This window comes from Dendrobates tinctorius, unplaced genomic scaffold (genome assembly GCF_039654945.1).
Source record: "Dendrobates tinctorius isolate UK_male_01 unplaced genomic scaffold, ASM3965494v1 ptg000085l, whole genome shotgun sequence".
In the NCBI taxonomy this organism is placed as follows: Eukaryota; Metazoa; Chordata; class Amphibia; order Anura; family Dendrobatidae; genus Dendrobates; species Dendrobates tinctorius.
In genome coordinates this window covers 4,283,237-4,298,275 of record NW_027361753.1, presented here as the reverse complement: position 1 = coordinate 4,298,275, position 15,039 = coordinate 4,283,237, and the positions used below count along the sequence as shown (strand labels likewise).

At 45.3% G+C, this 15,039-nt stretch overlaps 1 long non-coding RNA gene across 1 annotated transcript; it reads left to right on the top strand.

The window, feature by feature from the left end:
* Positions 1–5,905: 5,905 nt before the first annotated feature.
* LOC141097584 (uncharacterized) lies at positions 5,906–8,871 on the top strand. The gene is made up of 3 exons (XR_012234003.1): positions 5,906–5,997; positions 6,096–6,261; positions 8,613–8,871. It is a non-coding gene; the product is annotated as an uncharacterized lncRNA (long non-coding RNA).
* Positions 8,872–15,039: the final 6,168 nt, after the last annotated feature.

The window sequence follows — 15,039 nt, the reverse complement described above, 5'->3', positions numbered from 1 at the left end:
GAAGACAGAGAGAGTTCCCGCCATAGAAGTGAGAGGGCAGGGACCTGCAGCACAACGTGGGGAGAGTTAGTCCATGCGCTGGTGAGAGGGAATGAGTGCAGACAGGAACCGAGAGGGGGAGAGTGTTGTGTGGAGCTCCCGACTGCAGAGCATGCCGGACGGGAGATTGTGGTGAAAGACTGTTGCTTAGCACTGTGATGGACTAGGGGCTCAATGGGTCAGACCAGAGACTGCCTTTTGCCGCCAGAAGACTGCAGATCGATCTGTTGGGCGTGGAAGCCTGAAGACCACAACACCAGCATCAGTGATGAAGTGAAACAGTTGAATGCCTAGACTGTGGCTTTAAGTTAACCTGTTATTTGAGTTTTTTAGCCTACCTGTGTTAATTAAACCAAACCCCTGTTAACCCTTGCTCTGCGCCTCTGTGTTGCTGCATCCAATTTACCTGCATTACACCAGTACAGATCCTTGTGATCCCCACTGCTCCCAGTACAGATCCTTGTACTCCCCACTGCTCTCGGTACAGATCCTTGTGACCTCCACTGCTCCCAGTACAAATTCTTGTGATCCCCACTGCTCCCAGTACAGATCCCTGCGGTCTCCACCGCTCCCAGTACAGATCCTTGAGGTCCAAACTACTCCCAGTATAGATCCCTATGGTCCCACTGCTCCCAGTACAAATCCCTGCGGTCCCCACTGCTCCCAGTACAGATCTCTATGGCCCCACTGCTCCCAGTACAGATTCCTAAGGTTACTTCTCCCAGTAGAGATACTTGTGGTCCCCACTGCTTCTGGTACAGATCCCTATGGTCCCCACTGCTCACAGAACAGATCTCTACAGCCCCACTGCTCCCAGTACAGATCCCTACGGTCACTACTGCTCCAAATACAGATCCCTGCGGTCCCCGCCGCTCCCAGTACAGATTCTTGTGGTCCAAACTACTCCCAGTACAGATCCCTATGGTCCCACTGCTCGCAGTACAGATGTCTACGGCCCCACTGATCTCAATACAGATCCCTATGGTCACTACTGCTCCCAGTACAAATCCCTGCGGTCCCCACTGCTCCAGTACAGATCCCTGCGGTTCACACTGCTCCCAGTAGAGACCCCTGCGGTTCACACTGCTCCCAGTAATGATCCCTGCGGTCCTCACTGCTGACTATATCCCATTTAGAGAACGTACCATTTATGACGACTTGTTTCCAGTCATTTAGCCAATTCCTCACCCATCTGCATATAGTTTCCCCCAGTCCCGGCTTCCGTAGATTCAGTATAAGGCTGTGTTCGCACACAGCATTTTTTTAGCGGTTTTTACCGCAGTTTTCACTATAAAACCACTAAAAATAAGCTTCCCAGTCATTTGTAAGCATTTTGCACTTTTTTGTGCACATTGATGCGTTTTTTTACCGCGAAAAAACCGCATCGCGGTGAAAAACGCAGCATGCACATTAATTTTGCGGATTTTTCCGCGGTTTAGGCTTCTTCCATGCGGTTTGAAACCACTGGAGAATAAACCGCATCAAAAACACATCAAAACCACGCAAAAAATGCGCAAAAACCGCAGCAGAAAAATAGGTGCGTTTTCTGGGAAGGGATTCAGGTTTTTGAGCAGAAATTTTCTGCAACGTGTGCACTTAGCCTAAGGCTGTTATGTGGTTCAGTATCAAATGTCTTTATGAAGTCCAGATATATCACATCAGCCGCACGACCAACATCCAGATCTGCACTCACCTCCTCACAGAAACCCAACATGTTGGTCAGACACAACTTATCCTTCATGAATCCGCATTGGTTGTCAGTTAGAATATTCTCTGTAATGCAGTATATCTCTGCAGTCATCTCTTATGATGCCCTCAAACACTGTGCACACTACTGAACTCAGACTCACTCATCTCCTCCGGTGGGTGCAATGTACCGCAACCCAACACTGCATATCCAGATAAATGAAAGGGGATGTATTTTATTAATAACCAAAGTATAGTGTCAATGTGGACATGTTTGGGGATCTTACACTATTTTTATAGAATCAGTTCCTCAATATCAGCTTTGAAGAGTCCTATCAGAATGGAGCCATTATCCTGCATGCATAATGCCGCTCCATTGTCTATGGGAATCATGGAGATAAGTGAACATTTTATTCTGTTATGTCTGACTGTCCCGAAATCCTGTAGTTGTAATGGTGGGCAAATCCCTTTAATGGCAGAGTAAGTCAAAGTGGGCTACTTTTACGCCTTTCTCCATTATTTATCAAGCTATCAGTAAATACCATGGCTAAGGCAGTGTGCCCCCATAGACTATATAACGGGAAAATTATGGGACCCCGAGCAATACTAGTCGTGACCGCTACTGTATAACATCCATGATACAATGGAGGCTATTGGTGACCTATGGCACCATGTACCTAACCTTACACTATACTAATAAATGTGTCCGTCCACCTTTAGTCACTATATAAAATTACTCCACAAAAGTTTAGCTTTAAGAATTATCAATTAATGGATGGTGCAGATTTCACCTTTTGTATTGACATTCTGGTCCATTTATACTGCATGTTTTTTCCCACAGAGGAAGAGAATTTGAAGGAAGGTGGCAGCTGGACAGATCCTGGATGGGAGATATGTGTCACCAAGGTGTTTAGCCCTCAGTGATATGAAGCCTGGATAAGCTGGCTCTAGTACAGATAATGCTGAGAGGGTATTTAATAGTTTCTTATTTTAGGTCTGGGGTTTCAGAAATGACTAGAAGTGCTGAGTGGAGCTGGCCGTTCCCAGGTCTCCACTTCCAGGCTTTGAACGTCTGTCCTATTTAAGTCGGTGTCTGTGAGTGAGAGGCAGAGTGACCTCTTTCTGCTGTGAGAGTCTGGATCTTATTCTGACCAGATGAACCCGTTCCATGGTATGGACTGCTTTGTTTTCCCTATTCTGGTCTTTATGCCGAAGAAAAGGCTGTTTGTTTTTATGCTGGAAGATTATGAACTGTGAGTGTATCTAATCCTCTGCCAGACAGAGTAAATCCCTACATTAGAAATATAAGAGAGATGTAAATAGATAGATGATAGATAGATAGATAGATAGATAGATAGATAGATAGATAGATAGTGTGAGACAGTGACCCCTGTTACAGCAATGGGGCGCTGTGTGTTTCCCCCAGGATTAGCACGGCGGCGTATTGAGGCTATGGGAATGCATAGCGGTCAAAGACGTAGCTGGGATTGCAATGGGGAAGCAGTGACTGATGTCACAGGTAGGGGTCACTGTGTAGTCTCCCCAGGATATGCACGGAGGTGTATGAAGGCCTCCTGGAACTTTTCAAGCTTTTCCTACATATCATGCTTCAAACACAAAGATACCAAATGTAAATTTTTTTGTGAAGAATCAACAAGTGGGACACAATGGTGAAGTTGAACGAAATTTATTGGTTATTTAAAATTTTTGTTGAAATTCAAAAACTGAAAAGTGGGGCGTGCAATATTACTCAGCCCCTTTAATATTTTGTTGCGCCACCGTTTGCTGCAATTACAGCTGCAGTCACTTGGGCTATGTCTCTATCAGTTTTGTACATCGAGAGACTGAAATTCTTACCCATTCTTCCTTGGCAAACAGCTCGAGCTCAGTGAGGCTTGATGGAGATTTTTTGTGAACAGCAGTTTTCAGCTCTTTCCACAGATTCTCGATTGGATTCCGGTCTGGACTTTGACTTGGCCATTCTAACACCTGGATATGGTTATTTGTGAACCATTCCATTGTAGATTTTGCTTTACACTTCTCCACAACAGTATCACGGACCTGCCTGTTGTGTTCCTTGGTCTTCATGATGCTCTCTGTGCTTCAAACAGAACCCTGAGACTATCACAGAGCAGGTGCATTTATACGAAGACTTTATTACACACAGGTGGATTATATTTATCATCATTAGTCATTTAGGGCAAAATTGGATCATTCAGATATCCACAATGAACTTCTGGAGTGAGTTTGCTGCACTGAAAGTAAAGGGGCCGAATAATATTGCATGCCCCACTTTTCAGTTTTTGACTTTACACAAAAATTTAAAATAACCAATAAATTTTGTGCAACTTCACAATTGTGTCCCACTTGTTGATTCTTCACCAAAAATTTACATTTGGTATCTTTATGCTTGAAGCATGATATGTGGGAAAAGCTTGAAAAGTTCCAGGGGGCCGAATACTTTTGCAAGGCACTGTAGGTGTGCATGGCAGTCACAGGCGTAGCTGTGGCTGCAATGCAGACTGATAATAGAAGTGTTAGTCTTGGACATATTAGTGTCCAAGACATAGGTAGTGAAAACCTGCTCTGGATGTTGTGTTTGAAACAGATTGCAGTATGATAGTGTTGCAATCTGTTCCATTCCGACCCAGGTTTTCCATGTGGCTGAAGCCACAGGTTTCTGAGTAGATCTGAGGAGCTGAGGGAGTGCTTAGTGAGTCTCAGGTGTGTCAGGGCCAGAGTGAGACCTGGCAACCCGCAGTGTACACAGAGATGAAAGTCATCCACGGTGACTGGTCTCAGATGTGGACAGTCCTGTGCCCGGAGTTGGATGTCCTGTGTCCGAAAGAAGACTGGCGTGTGTAACGATTGCAAAACAGATGGACATGATGTCCGGCTACGATCCCGAGGATATCCTGGACTGTGTACGGCTGTGTGAGTAAAGAGACTGTGATGCAGTGGTGCAAGACACCCACGGGAACTAATACCAAAAACAAAAGAGTTAAACCGCACCCTATAAGCGTCAAAGTCTTTAAGACAGATTTATAGAGGCGCACGTCAAAACCAGGGAGTCCATCCCGGAGCAAGTTCCAAAGCAGTGGTTTCAAGCACTTGAAAAAGGTCTTCGGACTGAAACGCCGCCACAGGAGGCAGAATAAAATGTAAGGCTTGCTTTTCACCACTGTCTGAGGCGCTGTCTTTTTATCTATTGCTTTGGAACCCACGGGAACTAGTCAGAGGAGGACTAGCGTGTGTAGTACCTGCAACATGTAACGCTGTGTGAACAGAGTCTTCGATACGGCGCATAGACACCCACGGGAACTAGTCAGAGGAAGACTGACGTGTTTAGTGTCTGTAAAATGAAAGATGCCGCTTAATATACAGTACATATATTCTGCAAATGGTGAAATGGATACTAATCATATGCACTGAAGTTATATGCATTGAAGATATATGCACTTGTGTGGATTGGACTTTTATGTGTGAATATAACATATTAAAAGACTTTTGTGTTTAAATTTTGTGGGTCACTGCCTCTTCACTGCGTACGGTGCTACTACTGATAATAGATAGATAGATAGATAGATAGATAGATAGATAGATAGATAGATAGATAGATAGATAAAAGTAAAAAAAATAGGCAGCACTCAAATTAAATGTGAAAAAAAGTGGATACTTTACTGATCCTCAAGTGGCAACGTTTCAACGGTGACCCGTCTTTATCAAGCAATGTGCTCATAGTCAGTACAAACTTAAATAGTAGTAACACATGTGTATACAATTTCAATAATTAATCTGTTTTACATATTCAAAATGGCCATTGCCATAGTAACATTTACAAGTGCTCCATACAACATATGTGCATATGTCCGAAGATCTAGATTACAAAGTGCAACAGTGCATATACAGTGCTTAAAAAGACTCAGCTTGTCAATAAAAACGATCATGACACAACTTATGAAGGTACTAAGGCATATATAGTTAAAAAAAATTGGTATACTTTACTCATATCCATGCAGCTCTCTGTAACTGCTGGCAATTAGCTGTGGTCAGTGTTCTTTGTCGCTGCCCAGCTCCAACATGTGATTCATCACTGCAAGGCCGATCAATGCAGGATGCCTGAGCATGCTCACTAGACATACTGTTCAGAACTGCCATTTTACTTCAGGGCGCCACAGCCCTTTTACTGATTCCATGTAAATACATGTATTAGTGCCTGGGGTTGCGGATTTACACCTGGAATGGTCACAAACCCTAGAGGCACCCACCAAGGTGACAATATGGTTGTGTTGCTGTTTTTACAAGAGGACTTATAAGAGACAGTTGATGGGTATAAAAAACGTAACTAATCATAAGTTTACTTCTAGCAGAATTAGATCATCCTCCTCAAGGAAAAGGTCAAAAAGGAGAGGAGGAAGGCTACAATGGAAAAGAGAAAAAAGAGAAAAGAGGCGGAAAACAGAAGAATTACAACCAATCACCGAAACCAGTGACACGATCCAACCACCAGAACTAGTGATTAATTTATCCAAAAAGGTATTGACTGATTCACAATTGTCACTTTTGAATAAGGGTCCCTCTTTCTGTATGAATACGCATGTCGATTGGTTTGACTGTAAAGTTGATTTGAATAGGCTTTTTAGAACAGTAAAGTTAAAGGAATGGTTTCATAATAAGAGTAAAAATATGATAAGTCAGGAGGCTGAATTATGTATGGCAAAATTGGGTTTGAAAAAGAAAAGTCTATTTGTACCTCCAAATAGCTCGGCAGCAATAGAAACATTTGTTGAGGCAGTTACACGAGATATTGAATCACTGCGGTCAAAAGGAATGGAGGGTTTTACTAAACCAAATTTGAGAACAGAGGAGGTTAAAGCAATGAATGAATTAATCCATGATGAAACAATTATTATAAAAAGGGCAGATAAGGGCGGAGCCCTGGTGATCATGGATAAAGAAAATTATGTGGCTGAAATAATGAGACAGATAGGTGATCAAGATGTATACAGGAAATTATCTCAAGATCCAAAGTTCCAGATTATCAGAAATATTGGGAATATTGTGAATTCCTGCTTTAGAGCAAGGATTGATTGACAAAGAAACATTTGATTTTCTGCTACATATTACTCCAACGACACCTATACTTTATACTCTGCCGAAAGTGCATAAGTCCATGCGAGACCCTCCAGGGCGCCCCATTGTGGCAGGGACTGATTCAGTGCTCAGTCACGTTGGGGTGTACCTGGATAAGATCTTGAATCCATTAGCACAAAGGGCCACTTCTTATGTTAAAGACACCACTGATTTTCTTTTGAAGGTCAAGGAGTTAAAAGTGGGAGAAAGTGATTGGCTAGTATCATTTGATGTAACATCTCTGTATATATCTATTGTCCATAAAGAAGGTTTGGAGGTGGTAAGAGAAGCCTTGTCCAGAACCAATTTTACTAATCAAGCCATAGTGATGATCATGTCCCTCTTGGAATTGGTATTAACAAAAAATTATTTTATGTTCGGTGATGAGTATTATGAACAAATAAGGGGTACAGCTATGGGGGCAAATATGGCCCCCTCATATGCAAACCTCATGATGGCCACTCTGGAGCAGAGGTACGTCTATGTGTCGCCCCATTTCCCCAAAGTAGGGGGATGGTGGCGATACATTGACGATATTTTTCTGACTTGGACTGGATCACGTGAAGAGCTTCAAGAGTTTTTTGACTTTTTGAACTCTATTAATGAAACCATAAAATTTACAATGGAATGTTCCAGAGTAGAGTTGAACTTTTTGGATGTGTTGATAAGGAAGGATGGAGAGAGGTTGGATACTGAACTTTTTTGCAAGAAGACGGATCGAAACAACCTCCTCCATTATTCTAGCCATCACCCACAAAAAATGCTGGATGCTATTCCATATAGTCAATATCTACGTGCTAAGAGAATAGTTAGCAAAGATGAAAAACTAACAGAGACAGTCGACAATATGAGTAAAAAATTCGTACAGAGGGGGTACCCCAAAAGTATATTGGCTAAACAGAAAAGGAGACTGGATGAGGTGGAAAGGAGAGATTTGTTTGAGGAGAAAAAACGGGATAATATGAGTAGAATTCCTTTTGTAAGTAATTTCTGTGAAGAAAGTCCACAAATATCTAAAATTATAATGAACCATTGGCCGATTCTGAATAAGGGGTGTCCACAAATAGAGGAATTTAAAAAAAACCCAATTCTTGCATATAGAAAGAGTAGAAGTCTGGGTGACAGATTGATTAAAGCAGACATTGGGTCATTAAAACAAACTAAGCAGTTGACTCTAACAAATACTCAGCGGAAGGGTTGTTTTCCCTGTTTATCTTGTGTAAACTGCCCATTAATGCTTAAAGGCTCCACATTCCAAAATCCTCGTACAGGACATACGTTAAACATCAGACATTTTTTAACGTGCAATACAGATTATGTAATATACATGTTACAATGTCCATGTCCACTTTATTATATTGGAGAAACAACATGTGATCTGAAGACACGGATAAATCAGCATAGGTGCGACATACGGAAAAAACGCAAAGATCTGCCTGTCCCTAAGCACTTTAATGAACAAGGACATACAGAGAAAGATTTGAGATTTAGAATTATAGATTATGTACCGGTACATAGACGAGGAGGGAACCGTACGTAAGTTTTAAAAAAATTGGAAATGAGATGGATATACGAATTGGGGACATTAAAACCGGCAGGATTAAACGTTCATTTTAAGGTACATATGTTTTGAGAAACTTACCTTTTTTGGCTATAACTTTCCATGTAACCTGACTTCTGTGTGATGTATGTGCTATTGATATTTTAATATATATGGATATGTTTATAATTATATCCTTTTTATTTTTTTCCAGTTCTATGATGCTGTGAAGATAGTGACTACAAGATTATGAAGGGTACTTAATAAAAGGCGTTATGTAAAAATATATATTTTTTCATTTTTCTATAGAATGAGTTTTATGGCCATTTCACTGCAGTATACTAATGCCTAGTATGTGTGAAATAGAGTGAATGGGAACTGCATAGAGAGTGACCTCTGGTGGTGAAAGGGTATTCAGGATTGGGTAATGCTGTAAAGAGAGACTGTGTGAGGTCGTTATATCTTGTAAAAACAGCAACACAACCATATTGTCACCTTGGTGGGTGCCTCTAGGGTTTGTGACCATTCCAGGTGTAAATCCGCAACCCCAGGCACTAATACATGTATTTACATGGAATCAGTAAAAGGGCTGTGGCGCCCTGAAGTAAAATGGCAGTTTTGAACAGTATGTCTAGTGAGCATGCTCAGGGATCCTGCAATGATCGGCCTTGCAGTGATGAATCACATGTTGGAGCTGGGCAGCGACAAAGAATACTGACCACAGCTAATTGCCAGCAGTTACAGAGAGCTGCATGGATATGAGTAAAGTATACCAATTTTTTTTAACTATATAAGCCTTAGTACCTTCATAAGTTGTGTCATGATCGTTTTTATTGACAAGCTGAGTCTTTTTAAGCACTGTATATGCACTGTTGCACTTTGTAATCTAGATCTTCGGACATATGCACATATGTTGTATGGAGCACTTGTAAATGTTACTATGGCAATGGCCATTTTGAATATGTAAAACAGATTAATTATTGAAATTGTATACACATGTGTTACTACTATTTAAGTTTGTACTGACTATGAGCACATTGCTTGATAAAGACGGGTCACCGTTGAAACGTTACCACTTGAGGATCAGTAAAGTATCCACTTTTTTTCACATTTAATTTGAGTGCTGCCTATTTTTTTACTTTTGTTAATTTGGCTGTTTGGACACTGCTGAATAGGTTTTGCACCAACTATTTAATTTTGGTAGTGCTGCCCTTTTTTTTATTTATTTTTTGATTTAGATAGATAGCTGTGTAAGGGGGTGGGGTAGAATTACCTCCTTGCTCCCCTTCCTTTAATTGTTCACAGTGTGTTGATGTTTACATGTGCTAATGTGCGTAATTGTAACAACCCTGCCGGCATCACTGCATGGCCTCCCATTCCCCACCTGCCTTATACACCAACTTACTCACTACTCCCGACCATGCTGTGAGTTCTGTCTTCTGCCAGCTCCATGCTGGGTGCCTCTTGACTCCTGCCTGCTCTCTGCATACATCCTGGCCGTGTGCATAGGGGGGCGGCGCCGGCACTCTCTGGCTCTTATTGAGTCAGTGTGCACATTCCTAATGTGTCCCCAGCCAATTGTCAAGAGGACTCAAGTACTTAAGGCATCCCCGCCAATAAAAGGATTCCTGAGCAACTATTTCCCTCAGTCAGTGTCTTGCTGCTGAGGTGCCACGTCCTGTCTTGTTTCCGCCTTCTCATTCCAAGACCTTTTACCGTGTGCTTTGTGTCTTGTTTCTGCCTTCTCTTGGGGCTGCATTCCAATACCTGTCACCGTGCGCTTTGTGTCCTATATTTCCGCCTCCCTGAGGGCTGCATACTCAGGCCTGTGTCCTTGTCAATTATCTGTTCCCATGTCTGTCCTTGTCTGTACTGTGTCCTATTCCCCCTCTGGGAAGCAGGGGATCCCATCACCTTGAATCTGCAGGCCTTCCTGGTGGCCTTCCGTAAGGTCTTCGATAAGATTAGTACAGCGTCTTCTGAAAAGTCTTCCCCTCCAAGCTCACAGAGACGGACCAGACGAAAGAAACCTGTGGGTAAACAGTCACATCCGTCCATGATTGTCCAAGACTCGCCTGTTCAACAACCTGCCAAAGCAGCCACCCGAGCAAGATCCAAGAGGGCTGATAAGAGTGTGCTGGCAAGCCTGCAGCCTGATTATAATCCTGAGAAGGAAATACGGTATTGTTGCGGTTGTAAGGAACATCCGGACGGTCTCTGCCCTGTGAAGCCTTTACGCCAAAACCCTGGGCCAGTAGGAGAGGCTGCCCTTGGCGAGAGTACCTCTTCTCCATTAAAGTCAATGACTGTGTCTCTGCCTTCTGGGAGCTTTGGTGTGTTTAAGCCGCCAGTCATACAGAGTCGGTGTGTGATCTCTGTCCCACAGCTCCTGAATCTGGTGAGGGCATTGTCTGGTGATAGCTGAGCTCTACGTAAGAGCAGTCCAGTCCTTCAGGGACAATTTCAGCTCCAAGTTGGAAAATTGTATACGAAGAAGTTCGTCTTTCATATGCTGTCTGTTATGCTCATGTGTCATTCAGAGCCAAGAACTCTTTTACCCGTTCAGGTCTGGAGACTCAGCAAGGTGCTTTGTTTGAAACAAACAAGTGGCAAGAGGTGTCTGGGTCCCATGTGTCAGAGTCAGTCAGCAGTGTCGTTTTCTTCAGCTGGTCTGCTAGTCATTGAGTCAAGGTGTGAGGCCGACTCAAATAAAGGGGAAGTGGTGGCGTTCTCTCCACACTGCTACAACGACTATACCTGTGATATGTTCCCCAGAACATCCCTACCTCTTGAATGTTCTCCTCTGGAAAGATGGATCCTGTGTGGGTACCTTTGGCTTCCATGTGGCCGGTTGGTGAAGATACCAAGATGGAAGTTTACTCATCTCTGCTTTCCTCGGACCTGGAGGAGGACGTCCAGTGTTCTCAGGATAACGGGCAGAAGATGGATCCTGTGTGGGTACCTTCAGCTTCCATGTGGCCAGTTTGTGAAGATGCCAAGATGGAAGCTTCTAAGTCTCTGCTTTCCACCAATCTGAAGGAAGAGGTCCAGGTCTTTGTATCTCCTGTGGAGGGCGCTGACTTCATCAGGCATGGAGAGACTTGGCATTCTGAGATTCCTGAGGACACACCTGTCTCATTCTACCTGAGGGATGTCATGATGACTTGGACTGTGTGTGGTCCTATTCTTCTTCTGCAGGTCATTCTGGTGGACTTGAAGAAGAGGGGGCGTAAAGGGGGGTACTGTAACAACCCTGTCGGCATCACTGCATGACCTCCCATCCCCCACCTGCCTTACACACCAACTTACTCACTACTCCGAGCCATGCTGTGAGTTCTGTCTTCTGCTCTCTCCATGCTGGTTGCTTCTTGTCTCCTGCCTGCTCTCTGCATACTTCCTGGATGTGTGCATAGGGGGGCAGTGGCGGCACTCTCTGGCTCTTATTGAGTCAGTGTGCACCTTCCTAAGGTGTCCCCAGCCAATTGTCAAGAGGCCTCAAGTACTTAAGGCATCCCTGCCCATAGGAGGATGCCTGAGCAACTATTTCCCTCAGTCAGTGTCTTGCTGCTGAGGTGCCTGGTCCTGTCTTGTTTCCACCTTCTCTGGTGGCTGCATTCCCAGACCTGATATCGTGTGCTTTGTGTCTTTTTTCTGCCTTCTCTGGGTGCTGCATTCCCAGACCTGTCACTGTGCACTTTGTGTCCTATGTTCCCGCCTCCCTGAAGGCTGCATACTCAGGCCTGTGTCCATGTCCAGTATCTGTTCCCGCGTGTGTCCTTGTCTGTACTGTGTCCTATTCTTGTATCCTAGATCCTGTCCCTGTTCCTGTACCTGACCTTGTCTGAACTCAGCCCTAACCTGTACCTGTTTGTATCCTTGTTTTTGGCTTCCTTTCCCTGCTGTGTGTATCCTCGTGTCTACTCTGTCTGCCTTGGTCTCGCTCCACACCTTGTGGTTCTGCTGTTCTCTTGCTCCGCACCTTGTGGTTCTGCTTTGCTCTCGCTCCGCACCTTGCAGTTCCACTTTGCTCTCGCTCCGCACTTTGCGGTTCTGCTTTGCTCCCAACTCCGCACCTTGTGGTTCCGCTTTGCTTTTGCTCCGCTCCTTGCGGTTCTGCCTTGTTCCGCATACTTGCATTTCTGCTCTGCTCCGCATACCTGCGGTTCTGCCCTGCTTCGCATAACTGTGGTTCTGTCCCGCTCCGCATACCTGCGGTTCTGCTCAGCACTCGCTCCGCAAACTTGCGGCTCTTCTCTGCTCCGCAAACTTCCGGTTCAGTTCTGCTTCCGTTCCGCATCCTGCGGACCTTTGTCCTACCAGTCTGTACTGGTTGAAAAATCAGCTCCAGTTCCTCCAGACTCAACAGGTCCCTACCTGTTTCCATATACCTGCCCATATTCCTGTCCCTACCTAGTCAGTACCTGTCCTGCCAGAGTGCCAGCTGTGCCCGCCTGTCCTCTCAAAGTGCCAGCCGTGCCCGCCTTCCAGTGTCTCAGCCGTGCCAACCTGCCAGTGTCTCAGCCGTGCCTGCCTGCCACTGTCTCAGCCGTGTCCGCCTACCAGTGTCTCAGCCATGCCTGCCTGTCTGCCAGTCAAGCCCGTTGCCCATTCCTGTCCTAGCGTTCCATCCCCCAGTGGGATCAGCAGCCACAGCCAGACAACACCCTGGAGTGGTATCTGGCAGCTACCTGCCGCACAAGTCTGATCTCACCATCAGAGGCTCCAGTGAAAACCAAGGTAGCTGCTTAGTCACGAACCTTCCAGGGTAGTCTGGTTTGTGGCACAGTGGGGCCACACCTGCAAAGCTTGCACCAATCTGTCAGGGTGCGAGTGTAACCGTATTGTCTGTGTTAATATTTGTGGCACTGCTACATAACAATATGTATTACCGCTCACATTTATGGTACTGCCACATTCATACATGCGCTACCATTCTCTGTAGAACCATGTATATTATTTTGATCCTTTAATGTTATATAATGTAATAATGTTTATTTGGCTCATGTACAGTTTAGGGAAAGTGAAGTGCACCTTTCGGACATTAGAGGGGGGCACCTTAGTGTGGCGCCCCTGAGGCTTCAGTCGCCACAGAGGTACTGCACCTTCTCCTAAGGAGTAGTGCCCCACCATCCAGGTAAGGTGGGAAATCCTTTCCACGCTCCACACCTACACCCCACACACAGGATAGTTCAGTGGGGCCACCTAACAGCTTCAGGCTGGAGGTTAGCAGAGCACCCCTCGTGGAACCCTGCTTTGTAACACGAGATGTGCTGGGAGGCGGGTGGAGTAAGATGATACAAAAGAGTGGGAAGAGTGAGGTCAAGGAAGAACCGAGTTGGTTAGAGGGAGAAGATGGATGCCTGAAGGACGTGCTGCAGCAGGACCCAGTGATCTGGGCTGCTGGCACAAGAAAGACAGAGAAAGAGATTGATAAGATTGATAGCCTAACCTTCCAGAAGAGAGAGAGAACAGATCGGAACGAAGGAGAATAGAAGGACGGTGGGAAGCAGGTTGAGAAAGAGAAAGAACCCTTCCAGTCCAGAGCGCAAAGGCCGGGGCCCGATCCCCGAGGTTGATCGGATCTTTATGTCCAGCAACAGACACCGGTGGAGTAGTGATTCGCTAACGCCTTGCTCCCATCATAGACATCATAGACTTGGGACACAGCAGCACCTTATTAGTGAGCCGGGACTCTGGAGCTAGAGTTCCCCGAAGCAGGCTACAGCTGTCTGTCATACAAGTAGAGACTAGGAACACCTAGAGAGAGGCATTCCAGGGTAACTAAGTACTGGAGTGCTTCGCACCTAAAGGCGCATTGGAGGAGTCGGTCAGGTACATATTGGCGGAGTGTTGGAGAGGAGAGCCCATCTTGCCTGGAGGTTGGCTGGAGTCCGGGCCTGGAGAACACAGTGCGGAGGCAGGCGTGTGTGTGAACTGCAAACAGTGAGTAAAGCCTTGGAACCACAACCCTGGTGTCCTCCAGTTATTCCGCACCGCTACACCTGAGTACCTGTACCTACACCATCTACGCCTCCCCGCCATTATTCCATCTATACTGCCCAGGGACTACAGCTCCGCCTGTGGGGAGCTTCACCATCTATGCTGCACCCACCATCAGTCCCAGTGGATCTGCCCGCAGCGCCGGCCTAACACCACACTTGCCGAGCACCACAGGTGGCGTCACAAACTTTCCCTATAAACTAAACCACCATTGATAATTGGGAGCCCAGGGCCACGGACCGGGTCACTGCCGCTGTGACACATCCCCCTGACACCGGCCTGGTACCGAGTACGCCACAGCCCTGGGACACGAGGGCGACCCATTAGTATTATAGTTCTCATAGATTAGGGTAAGTGTTATGAATGGGTCAACGAGGTGGACAACAAAAAGCTAAGTCCCAGAAAACCAGAGAGGTTGGTAACTATGCAGATTGCTGATCCCTGATCTTAACCACACAACTAGCAGCAGTCGTGGAGCATACCTACGATGAACCTAGACGCCTCATCACAACCGGAGAGCTAAATAAACCTAAAGCAAGAAAAGGGGAAAACTAACTGCCCCAGAGCAGACCCCAAAGGAAAAACAGCCCCCCACATGTATTGACGGTGAAACAAGATGAAAACACAAACACAGGCAGGAA